Genomic DNA, 14,303 nt, shown 5'->3' with positions numbered 1-14,303 from the left:
AATTGGCTATCTTGAAGGCCATAAGGTTGGATCATGCCTGGCATATCTGAGGAATAGCAAGGAGGCCACTGTGAGTGACTGAAGAGTAGCAGGGAAAGAGGTCACAGAGGTTAAATGAGTGGCTAGATCATGTAAAAGCTTAGAAGTCATTGTAAAACTCTGGCTTTTATATTTGGAAACTTACTGTGTGATAGAATTTCTGCTAATAACTGAGAGTTCAATTGTCCATAAACTTTCAAGGATTCTTATTCTAGTAAGACAGAATAAAGAGAAAGAGTTCATATTTTCACATGGTGTAACAAATGCTCGGAGATACAAGTGTAGGAAGCTATGGGAGCACAGAAGAAGGCACTAAAATCACAAAATGATGTTGTATATAGCTGCAAGAAGCCACCTGTCCCATTTCATCTTACTATATAAGTTGTGTAGGTAATTTATAAAATCCCTGCTGCATAACAAATCTAATTTTTGTTGGAATGGGTAGTAATGTTTCTTCTTATTTCGAAATAAGAGTTGGTCTATGAGTGCCTCTGCAACTGTATTTTTCCTAAGTGGCTTCATGGTCTTGAACTGAGAAAGCTCAGAGCATTAAACATCAAAGTAATATATTTTGACATAATTAGACATCAAGGAAATGCAATTAAAATGACACTGAGATATCACTACACACTTACCAGAATGGCTAAAATAAAATATAATGACAAGCCCAAAAGAAAATATATACCATTTGATGATACACAATGGCAAGTTGTACCATAACTTAACCATCTCAGACTAGTGTAGTGTTAAATTTGTTTTTCTAAGCCATGTTTTGGGTCACTTACCACTTTTCAAGGATATAAAGTGCTATCATTTTACTTAAACTGTGAAATTTGGTCAGATTTAAATTTCAATTTATGTTAAAACATTCTGTAAACTGTGTTAGACTTTGACATTTGTTCCCTCAGTTCAGTGAATAACACTATATCATATTCTGAAAAATACGCTAATTTTTATTTTGAAAAATATTCCTTTTCCCTCTATGAATTGGGCCATGGAGAAGGTGACACCGACTCGCTTCGCAAACTGCCTTGGTGAGAGACCCAGGCAGCTCCAGAGGTTTGGGACGGCCTGGGGTCCTCTTGGCCCACCCATGACTACTCCAGTCAAGTGTAGTGATCAGGCCTGGGTTGATGAGGAGTGGTTGCTATGACCTCAAAGCTTTGTGACATCACAGATGCTGGCTTCACTAAAGCAGCTGTCCCTCTCCCATAACCTTGGTGTCCTATGGCTTTAAGTAGGAAGCTCCGGGAAGGACAGAACAAGAGCCCTCTGAACCTGATCAAGAACTCAGGATGTCTTGTGGGTTAATGTCCAACTTCCCCTTTCTGGAGACATAGAGGAAGGAAAATGACATTCAGTATACCTTCCTTTAGGCCAACATATCCCCGGAGATGGCAAGGTGTCCTTTTCCACTACAATTTCTAGATATTTCAAGAAAAGGTGAGGCCTCGCGGGTATGAATAGCTCTCCGTGGGTTTTCTCGTCCTGTGGGTGAGAGCGTACTTTGTCAGCGTCTTTCGCCTATGCGTCTGTGATGACTAAGGTACAGAAAGTCCCTTTCCGAGGTAAAAGGTGATGGCATCGATATATGGTGCTGTCTGGGGCCTAGTCTCCTAGTGTTCTGAAACACACGGCTAAGGGATGAGGCCTCTGTCTACCTGGCTTTCCCTTAAATACCTTTGCAAAGACTTCGAGGGAGTGACCTTCTGCATCAGAGCTAACTCTCATTGAAGAGGCCTGGACCGAAACTGTTGTCATTATTAGTTAACTGTACTTGTTGTGGTAACGGGTATAGACATGTGGACCAAGTCTCTTTAGTCAGAAGGAAAGGGACGGCCTATACCGACGGCTTGCAAGGCCCATTCGAGCAGACTTTTGGAGTGAGCCGCAATGCCTTTGCAAGGACTAGTGGATCAGGAAGTTTGGGTCCATTTCGGCACCACAGTATTCCTCTGCCGTCGAAGTGAATGAACCCCTGGACCTTGCCTTGACATGAATGTCCCATGCCCTGCTGTTGGGAAATGGAAAAGGAAGGGAATACTGACGGGCAAGAAGTCAGAGAAGGAGACCCACCAGGAGTGACTCAGGACTCTGAGAATCCAGCTGAGGTTTACCAAAAAGAGAACTGCTTAATGGGTAGTCAGGAGTTGTGGAATATATTAAGAGGAGCACTGGACGTACATGCAACTAAAGCATCCCTGAATACTCTGTCAAAAACGGATGATGGATGATAGGCAGGCTTTCTCAACAGAACAGCAACAAGAACAACATAATTTCAGAGGAAAACATTATGGCCCTCTCTAAACCAAAGGCAGTCACAGGAGAAAAGGAAAGAATTATATTGTTTATTGTCTTTCCTTTATTGAAATGACATGGAATTGGTTTCCTAAAATGTCCTTTTTTGAATTGGGTCTTTATCCTTGTGAATTAGAGTTTACCCACCTCTTCCATCTCTGGATTTGATGAGAGGACATCACAATGCCTTCACTAAATACCTAGAGGAGTGGCTCAAGAAAATGTCTTGACCTGGCCTTCTGTGTGTTGGCTGGGGTTGGATTACTGCTTCAAATGGTTCCGTCACTACTAGAGCTGAGATTTTGTAGGATTACTGACCTAACTTGGATGTTCCTATGTGTCTGCGAATTTATCCTTTTCTCTCAGTTCTTGGATTTGCTAGCATAAATGTGTGGATGTGCCTCTTCGGTTTTTCTTTTTTCCTTTCTCCGAGTTGTCATGTGGTTTCATACTTGCAGCTGTGTGCTTGTCTCCCTGTTTTATCCCAGTAATGGCTTCTGTGGTTTGTTCGTGTTGTGAAAACTGAAGTGTGAGGTCTCCTGATTCATTTCCTATTGGTTTGTTTGTATTTCCTTAATTTTGATAATCACATGTATGATTTCAATTTTTCTGTTAACTTTGGAGTTCGGTTTTTCTTCATCTTGTTCCTTCAGTCGTCCTTATAGGGGGATTTCTTTTTCAGTGTTTTTAAATTTTGGAAATGCACACATTTAACCCTATATGGTTTCCCCATAAAATGTTTTGGCATCCTCCTCTAAGTTTCTTAGAATTCCTTCATTCATGGCTCTTCTTTTCCTTTGGATTTTCTTTCTTGCATTCATTGCAGTTCGTGAATGTGTTGTGTTTTCCTCTTTAGTGTCTGGCTGTATTTCCAATTTGAAAGTGATATTTTCCTGTTTTCATACCTTCGTGATCATAAGTGCACAGGATAGGTTTTGACTTCTCTTCCATGAATTACGACTGGATTTGGACTCGAGCTCATGACCTGCGATAGACAAAGGTCTGCTGCTGGGAAGAACATATCTTATTGTCCTCAGAGACGCAATCTTTCTCATCGATCTCCAAAGTTCAGGTGGTCTCGAGAGCCCATGTGGACGTCTGTTATTCCTTAGCACCTTCCCATCCAGATGATCTGTCCTGTGCTTAACGTAGATATCATAATTGCCAACAGTATTGGATAAAATTTACCATCTCCCTTCCTGTGTGTTCATACCTTCCAACGTTTAGATACACCCTTGTTCGTGGTGTATATGTTGGCAATTCTTCCAGGTTTCTGTTGTTTTGATGCTCCATCAAGACAAAACAACTTCCGCTTATCTTTTTTCTCTCGAAGGCATAAAATGACTCTCGCTGACTTATGCACAAACACTTTGGCTCTCTTCTCCTTGGGAATAGCATAACCTACATCTTCCCTGTTTCTTCACTTGCAAGCTATGAGTATCTTTATAGTCGAAGGAAATCTCCTATGGTCAACAGAAGGACGAGCTAGTTTAATATTTGTTGTTTTCTTATGGATGTTTTCTACCTTTTTTTTTTTTTTTGATTTGGAATTTCAACCACTGTTACAAACTGTTTGTATTGACGGGAGACTTTAGTCCTGATACTGAATGTATTATTGATAGGTAATAGTTCACTTTCTCATTTCGGTTGGCTTCTGACTTGGATTCTATTTGCCTTTCACCTATATGGTATTTTCTTGGGGTTGCTTCATTGGTACGATTCCTCGCTTCCTTCCCATATTTTGCATGTCTTATCTTTGTGTGTTTGCATGTGCATGTGTTAATGCTGTGTGGTGTGTGTGTGTTTCACATCACAATTATTATTAAAATACGAGAGAATGGAATTCGGTCTCTTGTGGGTAGCAATTCAATTTGACATGCCTTGAAATCTCACATTCCATCAGTTTCAGGAAATCTCCTGCAAGGAATGTCATCTCTTGTCCTCTTCAAGTAACACGTGTTCTCACAAAACTGCTTTCCAAAGAACAGCACCATTTGAATTTCTCATTAGAGTCATACTGTTTGTACCAATACCCTTTCTTTTTCGTATGATTCTTGAGTGTCATGAGTTAGTGAAATCGTCTGTCTGATGTCGTTCTGAGAATGATAGATGTGACAAAGCCCAATGCTCTCCGCAAGACTGCCATAAGAGACAAGTGGAAGAATTCCTTCTTGCTTATGTCTCAGTACGAATTGCGGTGACATGGAGGAGAGTGAGATGGTAGTAGTGTCTAATAACCTCATGCTTGTCTTCAGCTATGAAGGCAACAGGAAGATGAACACAACAACTGCATTGGGGTGGAAATTGACCTGAAGCCTACAAGATAAACTCCACAGCGAAAGAAAACGGAAGTTGCAGAGATGATGGGAGAAGGTTGGAGACATGGCTCAGGGGAGATTTGGTTGGTTAGTGGATCAGAGGGCTGGATCCCATGAAGAGTACCAAGGCACAGGAGAGCAGGGCACACTGGGAACCCACAAGGAACCTGTTTCCCAGTGCCGTTGACTGTGAGACGCAGAGGGTCTGAAGGGCACGAGTACTTTACAACACAAGTGTTGAAGGCTGAAGTTTTCCTATCAGCAGGCTTGGCACACATCAACTTGAAGGAACACCATCTTTTTCCTGCATATGACACCAACAAGCGACCAGGAGCAGACAGCCTGGAGACAATGATCAGAGAGAGACAATACTAAGTGACGCACTGGGAAGATGGTGAGTAGTGGGAGTGATTCCGTGAAAGGCAGTGTTCGTGGAGATGTCTCAATGTGGACATAATAAATTTTGGGCTCTCGCAACAGCAGCATCAAGACAAAGCTACTGGCCAAGACAGGTATGTGAGGACATAGGCTGCCTAGCCAGCCAACTCGAAATCCCGACAGTGGAATACTTGGAAAACTGCCTTCCTCAGTCCAAGATGCTTAGTCCAAGGACAACGACTCTCCCATAGGGGACGAGAAGAAAGCTTTGACCACATGTTCTCTTCTGAACACAGCATTCTGCAGGCCTGCGTTCTGCTGAGTTGCTCGAATTTCTCCTTTCACAGGCACACCAGAGCCCACCAAGGTAAACCTCTGCATATTCAACCCGGACCCTAAAAACAACAAACGGCCGGAAAGGAGAGCTACAGCAAATGACTGGCCTCCAGGACAGGGTCAGCCACAACACAAACAGCAGTGGCATGCATGCCACATACACACTCACAAACACACACACACGCACGCACTCAACAAACCTTAAGGGCCAGCCCTGGGTACTCCGGATCTCTTCCTCCTAAATAAATTACCCTCAGGTTAGAAAGCAGAATGAGTTTAACGAATACAGAGAGGTGACAGAGACTTAGATCCAATGCAAAGATGAAAAAATCAATTGATGCCCAGGTAAAGGAAGAAGGAATGATTATGGCTAGGCAATCAGAGTGAACCCTCTACATAGAAAACGCCCGATGCGGGATTGAAAGCAGGGGCCTGGATACTCGCTGTACGTCAGAAAACATAGGAGATATCAGAGAGTCTCGAACCACAGAGATAAAACTGATAAAGATAAAAGCACCTAAAGAACTCCTGAAGAGAAGATTGGCAGGAGACTGTACACTGCAGCTCCATGCAGGATCCCATGATCTTACCTCCAGAGGCTTTTCCAAAAATTCCAATGCTGTTTCAGTTCTCATCATTTGAATTCGGGTGGCCCTCCAAAGATAGGGTCCTTATTCAAAAGAGCGAGACTGATACAAAGTGAAGGTCAAGCAAACGTTAATTTTGCACAAAGCATCGAGAATCATATTGACCGGTCAGGGCCTTCTCTTGCAAAGAGGCAACCCCTCCCAGCCTCAGAGACTAACATTTATAGCGGTAGTTTAGCCAGGCTATACAGACGTGGCCAATGAGATAACAATACAGAAAAAACTGCACAGTCGTGCTAAGTCTGCTACACCACAAAAACAAAAATGCTAGGTAACACATGGGTGGACAATTGGATCTCAATTTACCCTAGTAGATATATGCGTGCCCCTCTAATGGGATGTCTTCACCTGGCCTGATTCACCCTTGTATCTAGGCTTTGAGAGTAAGCTCCTCTGGGAGGAGTAGGGTCAATTTTGTTTACAGCATGGGTTCAATATAAGTTTACTGCAGAAACACAAAATGACTCCCTCTGGCCTAGCGGACCTTATAATGAGTAGCTGTAGCATCCCTAGAAATAGAGCCAAAATGACTTCCAAATCTTCAAAACTGACGATTTACCAAAAGCAGATTCTACATCCTAGAACCTTAGGTCCAGAATGGACTCATGTACTTGGAGTCCACAGGAGCAAGCATGGAGCATGTTGGAAAAGACCCATAGCCCAAGTGAAGCCATCTGAAAGACTTCCATGCCCGTTTCAGGAAGACAACTTGTATCTTCAAAAGGACGCATTGAAGAGGATTCAAATGTCAAAGAACCTGGAGCATTCCCACAGGGTCGTGCAGATACCCTCTGGAGGAGTACATGTAGATGTGACAGCACAAGCCTGCCTTCACCCTCTCATGAACATCCCCCAAATAGTTTCATGGGATAAGCAAACAATGCCTCTTGTGGAAGATGGGCGTGTTCTAATGGAGGCAGCAGAAGATGAACAGTGGGACAACAAAGGGCCATTAGAGAGCCACAGACAGCGTATGCTACAGGTTGGTGAGGATATTCAGGAAGACAAGGAACTGGAGAATGAACATTGGAGCTCTGAGCGAAGGTCTAGCATTTGAGATAATGGGAGGTTCTCTGAACCTGGCTGCCTTCCATAGAGATCTAGGTCCAAATTAAAGAAAACATCCCCTGGCCACAGTCAATCCTTGTACCCCGGTTGTGTTTTTGTCTTTTTGTCAAACAATGCACATGCACATATTTGACAGAGAGACAGAGAGATCACAATCAGGGTGTAGAGCTGGAGAGGGAAAAGCTGACTTACCCCTGAGCAGGGAACCTGAGAACAGAGTCGATGCCAAGACCCTGGGATCATGAGTTGAGCTGAAGGCCGCCTCTGAACTGATAGACACAATCCATGACACAACCTTTGACTTCTGAATACGTCCTAGTTCTAGACGTGAACCACTGCTCTGTCATTGTTCACAAATGAAGGGGAAATGGATTTTGGCTTGGGCTGGTGTTGCTTGAGCAACCTGGCCTGCTTTGAGAGCTGGTATAGTTTGTCCTCTTGAGGTAAGTGATTTGGCTATGTACAAACTACACTCCCACGCATATTTAGGTAAAGAGAATTCCTCCATTGAATGAAACTATGTCTTGTGGTTCCATGCTTCTGTGGATGGTGATGTGAGTCCTCCTTGCCTCTGAATCTGGATCTCTGTTTCTGCTCCCAGATGAGGGACAGTTTTAGCTCTGAATTCTCAAATCCATGTTCAGCCCTCTTTTTTTTCTCTCACTCCTACTTCTCCTACAATAAGCACCTCTTTCTATTCCTTGGAGTCAATGACTTTCCTAAGCTCATTGTCATGTTTCATCATTCTTCCTTCTTTCTTTGGATTTGTTTCCTTATTTACCATTCCTTTTCTGCCAGGTCAAAAATTTGGTCCTTTGCTTCTGCCAGCTTCTTGGACTTTTCCTTCAGTCTGCTACCAATCTTTTCTTTAGAAATTCTTTATTTATTTTATTTTATTTTACTTTATTTTATTTCTATCAGTTTAATCTATGTGTTTTGAGACTCCCTGATATCTTTCTGCTTTCAATCCTCCATTGGGCGTGTTATATGTGAGGTTTCACTCCGATTACCTGGCCATGATAATTTCTTGTCTTCTTCCTTGGCAACAATTGATTCTTCCATCTTTGTCTTGGATATAGGTCTCTGACTCTTTCTCAGTATTTGAAAAATCCATTCTGTTTTTTATCCTGATGGTAATTTCTTTAGAAATAAGATATCATGGAGTGCCCAAGGGCTGGCCCTTGAGGGAGTCTCAGGTATGTGTGTGTGGCATGCATGCCCTCTGCTGTTGTATCATAGCTGCCCCCTGTCCTTGAGACCAGTCATCTGCAGAGGCTCTCTTTGCCAGCCTTTTGGTGTGTTTGGGGTCTGGGCTGAATAGGCTGAGGTTTAGCTTGGTGGGATCTGGTGTGCCTGTGAAAGGAGAAATTCAACCTTCACAACAGAATGAATGCCTGTAGCATTCTGTGGTCAGGGGACAGCCTATGGACAGGGCTTTCTTCTAGTCCCCTATGGGAGAATCTGTTCTCTTAAAATGAAGCAAGTTGGACTGAGGAACACAGTACCCTATGTGTTCCATGGTTAGAATTTCGTGTTTGCAGGAGAGGCAATTAAAGCCCTCACCAACCTGTCTTTGGCCAGTAGCTCGGGCTTGATGCTGCCTGTGCGAGAGCCCCAAATTTCTTTTGCCCCCATCAAATCATCTCCAAGAACACTGCCTCTCACTAATGTACAGCCAGAACCCACCATCTTCCCACTGTGTCACCTGGTATTGTCTCTAATCGTGGTTTCCAGGCTGTCTTCACCTGGCTATTTGTTGGTGTTCTCTGACAGAGAAATACAGTGTTCTTTTGAGTTGATATGCCAAGGCTGCTGATCTAAAATCTCCAGGCCTCAAGGCCCTTTGTTGGCATGAACTAGTATGATTCAGACCTCCTGATGGTCAGAATCAATGGAATTGGAGAACGTACTCCTTGTGGGTTCCAAGTGTGCTCCGATCTCTTGTGGCTTTGCCCATTGCATTGTCTCACTGCCTTCTGAATTACCAACTTTCCACTTTTCCCCTAAACCATGTCTCCAGTCTTCTCCCATAGTGATTGCAACTTATTCTCTCTTTTGCTATGGAGTTTGCTTTGTGGGCTCCAGTTCATTTCTGCCATGTTGAAGTTGATGTGGTAATCTTCCTGTTGTGTTCCTGGATAAAGACAAGTCTGGAGTTACCAGACACTACTACCATCTCACTGTCCTGAAAAAGCCCCACAGAATCTTACCCAGCCATAAGCAAGAATGAATTCTTTCCACTTGCCTCATGTGGCAGAATTGTGGAGAGCATTAGCCTACGTCACATCTATCAGTCCCAGAAAGACAAATAACATACAATTTCACTCTCTCATGACTGTCAAGAGACATATGAAAAAGCAAGGGAAAAATGGACAAATAATACGACACTACCCAGGCACACAAAATGTGGTGTTTGTTGAGGTCAGGTTTGAGAAAATATGTGTTTATCAAAGAGGACAAAAGATGACATTCTTTGTAGGAAATGTGGCTGAAAGAGAGGGAATGTGAGTTTTCAAGGCATGTCAAATGGAACTGCTATCCATTAAATACCGACTTCCTATCTCCATCAATTTAATTATAATTGTTATTTGAAACACACTCAGCACACACACACACACACACACACACACACAGATAAGACACACAAAAGATGGGGAGGAAGTGAAGAATAGCACTAATGAAGCAAACCCAAAAGAAAAGAACTGAGAGAAAAGGATAAATTCCAAGACACATATTCACTCCAAAGATTAGGTCAGGAAACCTACAAAATCTCAGCTCTGTAGTAGTGACTAAAGCGTTTGAAGCAGTAATCAAACCCCTGTCAACACACAGATGGCGAGGTGCAAATCATTTCCTGTTCAACTCTTCTAGACATTTAGAGAAGGCAATGCCATTTTCTTCTCATCAATTCCACAAATGGAGGAGGTGGATGAACTCCACTTTACTAGTATAAAGACCCAATTCAAATAATGACATTTTAGGAAATAAATTATATTCCATTTCAATAATTAAACATAATAAAAATATAATTCTTTCCTTTTCTCTGTCTGTCTTCACCTGCATTTGAAAGGGCCAGCTTGTTTTTGTATTATTTTGTACTGTTGAGGAAGCCAGCCTGTCATCCATCATCCATTTTTGACAGAGTATTCACTGATGCTTCAGTTCCATATATGACCTAGTACTCCGCCTAAGATATGCCAGAACTCTTCAACACCCATTAGCCCGTTCCCTCATTCCCTGCATGTCTCTTTTTTCCTTGACTCTCAGCTTGATTCCTCAGAGTTCTGAGTTACTCCTGGTTAGTCTCCTTCTCTGACTTATCCCCTTCAGTTTTTCCTTCTTTCTACTAAGGGCCGTGGTATTCGTCCTAGGGCACATATGAGAGAAGCCATATGATATTTCCCTATGTCTCCTTGCCCATTTCATTTCACAAACCCAGTCCTGTGGCATTCATGCCAGTGCAAGAATCAAGAGTTCATCCTCCCTAATTGCTGAGGAATACTCTGTTGCCAATATGGACCACACCTTCTTTATCCACTAGTCTTTGCAAGGACATAGCAGCTCAATCCTCAGTTCTGTTCAAGTGAGCCTTGCAGACCATCGATATAAGCCATTAATTTTCCTTTGATTAAAGAGACTTGGTCAACAGGGTTATACCCATTAACACAGTAGGTAGAGATAAATAATGGTAACAAGGAGTGCTGTCCATTGCTCCTCCTTAAGGATTAGCTATAATGTATAATGTCACTCTCTCATGCAAAGGATGACAAACCTCAGAGAGACGGGATGATATACCAGAGGACTTGTTGTTTCTGATATCTCTAGATATTTCAGAGGAAATAGGAAAACTTTGCCATCTCTGGAGAAAGGTTGGCCTAAAAGATCATTTTCCTGGGCCACTCTTCTAGGTATTTAGTGAAGGCATTGTCATGTCCTCTCATCAAATCCAGAGATGGAAGAGGCGGGTAAGCTCTAATTCACAAGGATAAAGACCCAATTCAAAGAAGGACATTTTAGGAAACCCACCCAATGTCATTTCAATAAGGAAAGATAATAAACAATATAATTCTTTCCTTTTCTCCCTGTGACTTCCTTTGGTTTTGAGAGGGCCACATTGTTTTCCTATGAATTGATGTTGTTCTTGTTGCTGTTCTGTTGAGAAAGCCTGCCTATCATCCATCATCCATTTTTGACAGAGTATTCACGGATGCTTTAGTTGCATGGACGTCCTAGTGCTCCTCCTAATATATGCCACAACTCCTGACCACCCATTAATCAGTTCTCTTTTCGGTAGCCCTCAGCTGGATTCTCAGAGTCCTGAGTCACTCCTGGTGGGTCTCCTTCTCTGACTTCTTGCCCTTTATTATTCCCTTCCTTAAGTGGGCCAAGGTATTCCTCCCGAGGCACATATTGTGGGTAGCCATATGACATTTCCCTTTGTTTGCTTGCCTTTTCCATTTCCCAACAGCAGGGCATGGGACATTCATGTCAAGGCAAGGTCCAGGGGTTCATTCACTCGACGGCAGAGGAATACTGTGGTGCCGAAATGGACCCAAACTTTCTGATCCACTAGTCCTTGCAAGGGCATTGCGACTCACTCCAAAGTTCTGCTCGAATGGGCCTTGCAAGCCTTCGGTATAGGCCGTCCCTTTCCTTCTGACTAAAGAGTCTTGGTCCACATGTTTATACCCGTTACCACAACAAGTACAGTTAACTAATAATAACAACGGGTTCGGTCCAGGCCTCTTCATTGAGAGTTAGCTCAGATGCAGAATATCACTCTCCTCAAAGACTTTGCAAAGGTATTTAAGGGAAAGCCAGGTAGACAGAGGCCTCATCCCTTAGCCGCGTGTTTCAGAACACTAGGAGACGAGGCCACAGACAGCACCATATAGCGATGCCCTCACCTTTTACCTCCGAAAGGGACTTTCCGTATCTTAGTCATCACTGACCCATAGGCAAAAGACGCTGACAAAGTACGCTCTCACCCACAGGACGACAAACCCCACGGAGAGCTGCTTATACCCGCGAGGCCTCACCTTTTCTTGAGATATCTAGAAATTGTAGTGTAAAAGGACACCTTGCCGTCTCTGGGGATATGTTGGCCTAAAGGAAGGTATACTGAATGTCATTTTCCTTCCTCTATGTCTCCAGAAAGGGGAAGTTGGACATTAACCCACAAGACATCCTGAGTTCTTGATCAGGTTCAGAGGGCTCTTGTTCTGTCCTTCCCGGGGCTTCCTACTTAAAGCCATAGGACACCAAGGTCATGGGAGAGGGACAGCTGCTTCAGTGAAGCCAGCATCTGTGATGTCACAAAGCCTTGAGGTCATAGCAACCACTCCTCATCAACCCAGGCCTGATCACTACACTTGACTGGAGTAGTCATGGGTGGGCCAAGAGGACCCCAAGCCATCCCAAACCGCTGGAGCCGCCTGGGTCTCTCACCAAGGCAGTTTGCGAAGCGAGTCGGTGTCAACTTCTCCATGGCCCAATTCGTAGTATTTGGTCGTGAGTGTCAGCACCAGCCCTCTGGACCTCGGAGAAAGGCAAGGATCCCTCATTCCATCTTAGCCACGACAGGCCAAGAAACTAACAGACCACAAGCAAAGCCTCAGGGGAGGAAATCCGAGCCCTGCGTAAGGGTGAGACCCTCCCACCAAATCATGGAGCATCTCAACAGGAAAAGGTCCACCCAAGGGAAGCTCAAAGTGAACCCCCGCAACCGTGCCAAAGACATGTCTGGAATCTTCCACAGCAAGCACACGAGTACCTCGATGGTCTCCAGAAACGGTGCCAACAAGGCCTCCCAATCTTCCAAAAACACCATTCATCCAAGGCAGACTCTACACCCTAGAACCTTAGGTCCAGGACGGACTCATGTTCTTGGAGTCCACAGAAGCCAACGGAGAGCATGTTGGAAGAGACCCAAGCCCAAGTGAAGCCATCTGAAAGACTTCGGTGCCCATTTCAGGAAGACAACTTGTATGTGCAAAAGGACGCATTGAAGAGGATTCGAATGTGGAAGAACCTTGAGCACTCCCTCATGGTGGATCAGCTACCCTCTGTGGAACTGCATGGAGATGTGGCAGCACAAGCCTGCCTTCACCCTCTCATGACCATCCCCCAAATGGTTCCATGCGATAAGCAAACAGTGCCTCTTGAGGAAGATGGGCATGTTCCAATGGAGCCCCGAGAGGATGCACAATGTGTTAACAAGGGGTCAGTACAGCACGACAGACAGCGGATGCTGCAGGTTGGTGAGGAGATCCAGGAAGGCAAAGAACAGGAGAATGAACAAGGAAGCTCCAAGCGAAGGTCGGGCATTTTAGGATGGTGGGAGGTTCTCTATACCTGGCTGCCCTCCATAGGAACCTAGGTCCAAATTCAATAAAACATCCTTTGGCCCCAGTCAATTATTGTGCACTGTTTTTGTCTTTGTTATCTTATCGAACATGCACATGCACGTTTGGACAGAGAGGCAGAGAGATCCCAATCAGGGGGTGGAGCTGGAGAGGGAGAAGCTTACTTGCCCCTGAGCAGAGAACCTGAGAACAGAGTCAATGCCAAGGCCCTGGAATCATGAGTTGATCTGAAGGCCGCGTCTGAACTGATGGACACAACCCGGGACCCAACAATTGACTTCTGAATACCTCCTGGTTCTAGACAGAACCGCTGCTCTGTCATTGTTCAGAAATGCAGGGGATAAGGATTTTGGCTTGGCTGCTGTTGCTTGAGCTATCCGGCCTGCTTCGAGAGCTGGTATAGCTTTTCCTCTTGAAGTCAGTGACTGGGCTATGGACAAACTATTCTCCGATGCCTATTTGCCTAAAGAGAATACCTCCATGCCTAGATTTTCCGGGGGGAATGGCACTATGTCTTTAGGTGCACCACTTCTGTGGAAGGTGTTGGGAGTTCTCTGTGCCTCTGATTCTGGACCACTTTCTCTGCTCCCAGATGAGGGTCCTTTCCAGCCCCGAGTTCTCTAATCTAGGATCAGCCCTCTTTTCTTTCTCTCACTCTTAATTCACCTACAAGAGGCACCTCTTTCATTTCCTTAGAGATTCCCTAAGCTCACTATCATGTTCCATCATTCTGCCTTCTCTCTTAGAATTTGCATCCTTATTTTCTAGGCTTGTTCTTCTCGGTTCCTAATTGGATCCTCCACTTCTACCATGTTCCCGAACTTTGCATCCAGTCTCCTGCCAATCTTCTCTTC

The sequence above is a fragment of the Mustela nivalis genome (genome assembly GCF_964662115.1).
Source record: "Mustela nivalis genome assembly, contig: HAP1_SCAFFOLD_430, whole genome shotgun sequence".
NCBI lineage: Eukaryota > Metazoa > Chordata > Mammalia > Carnivora > Mustelidae > Mustela > Mustela nivalis.
This window is presented reverse-complemented; position numbering follows the sequence as displayed.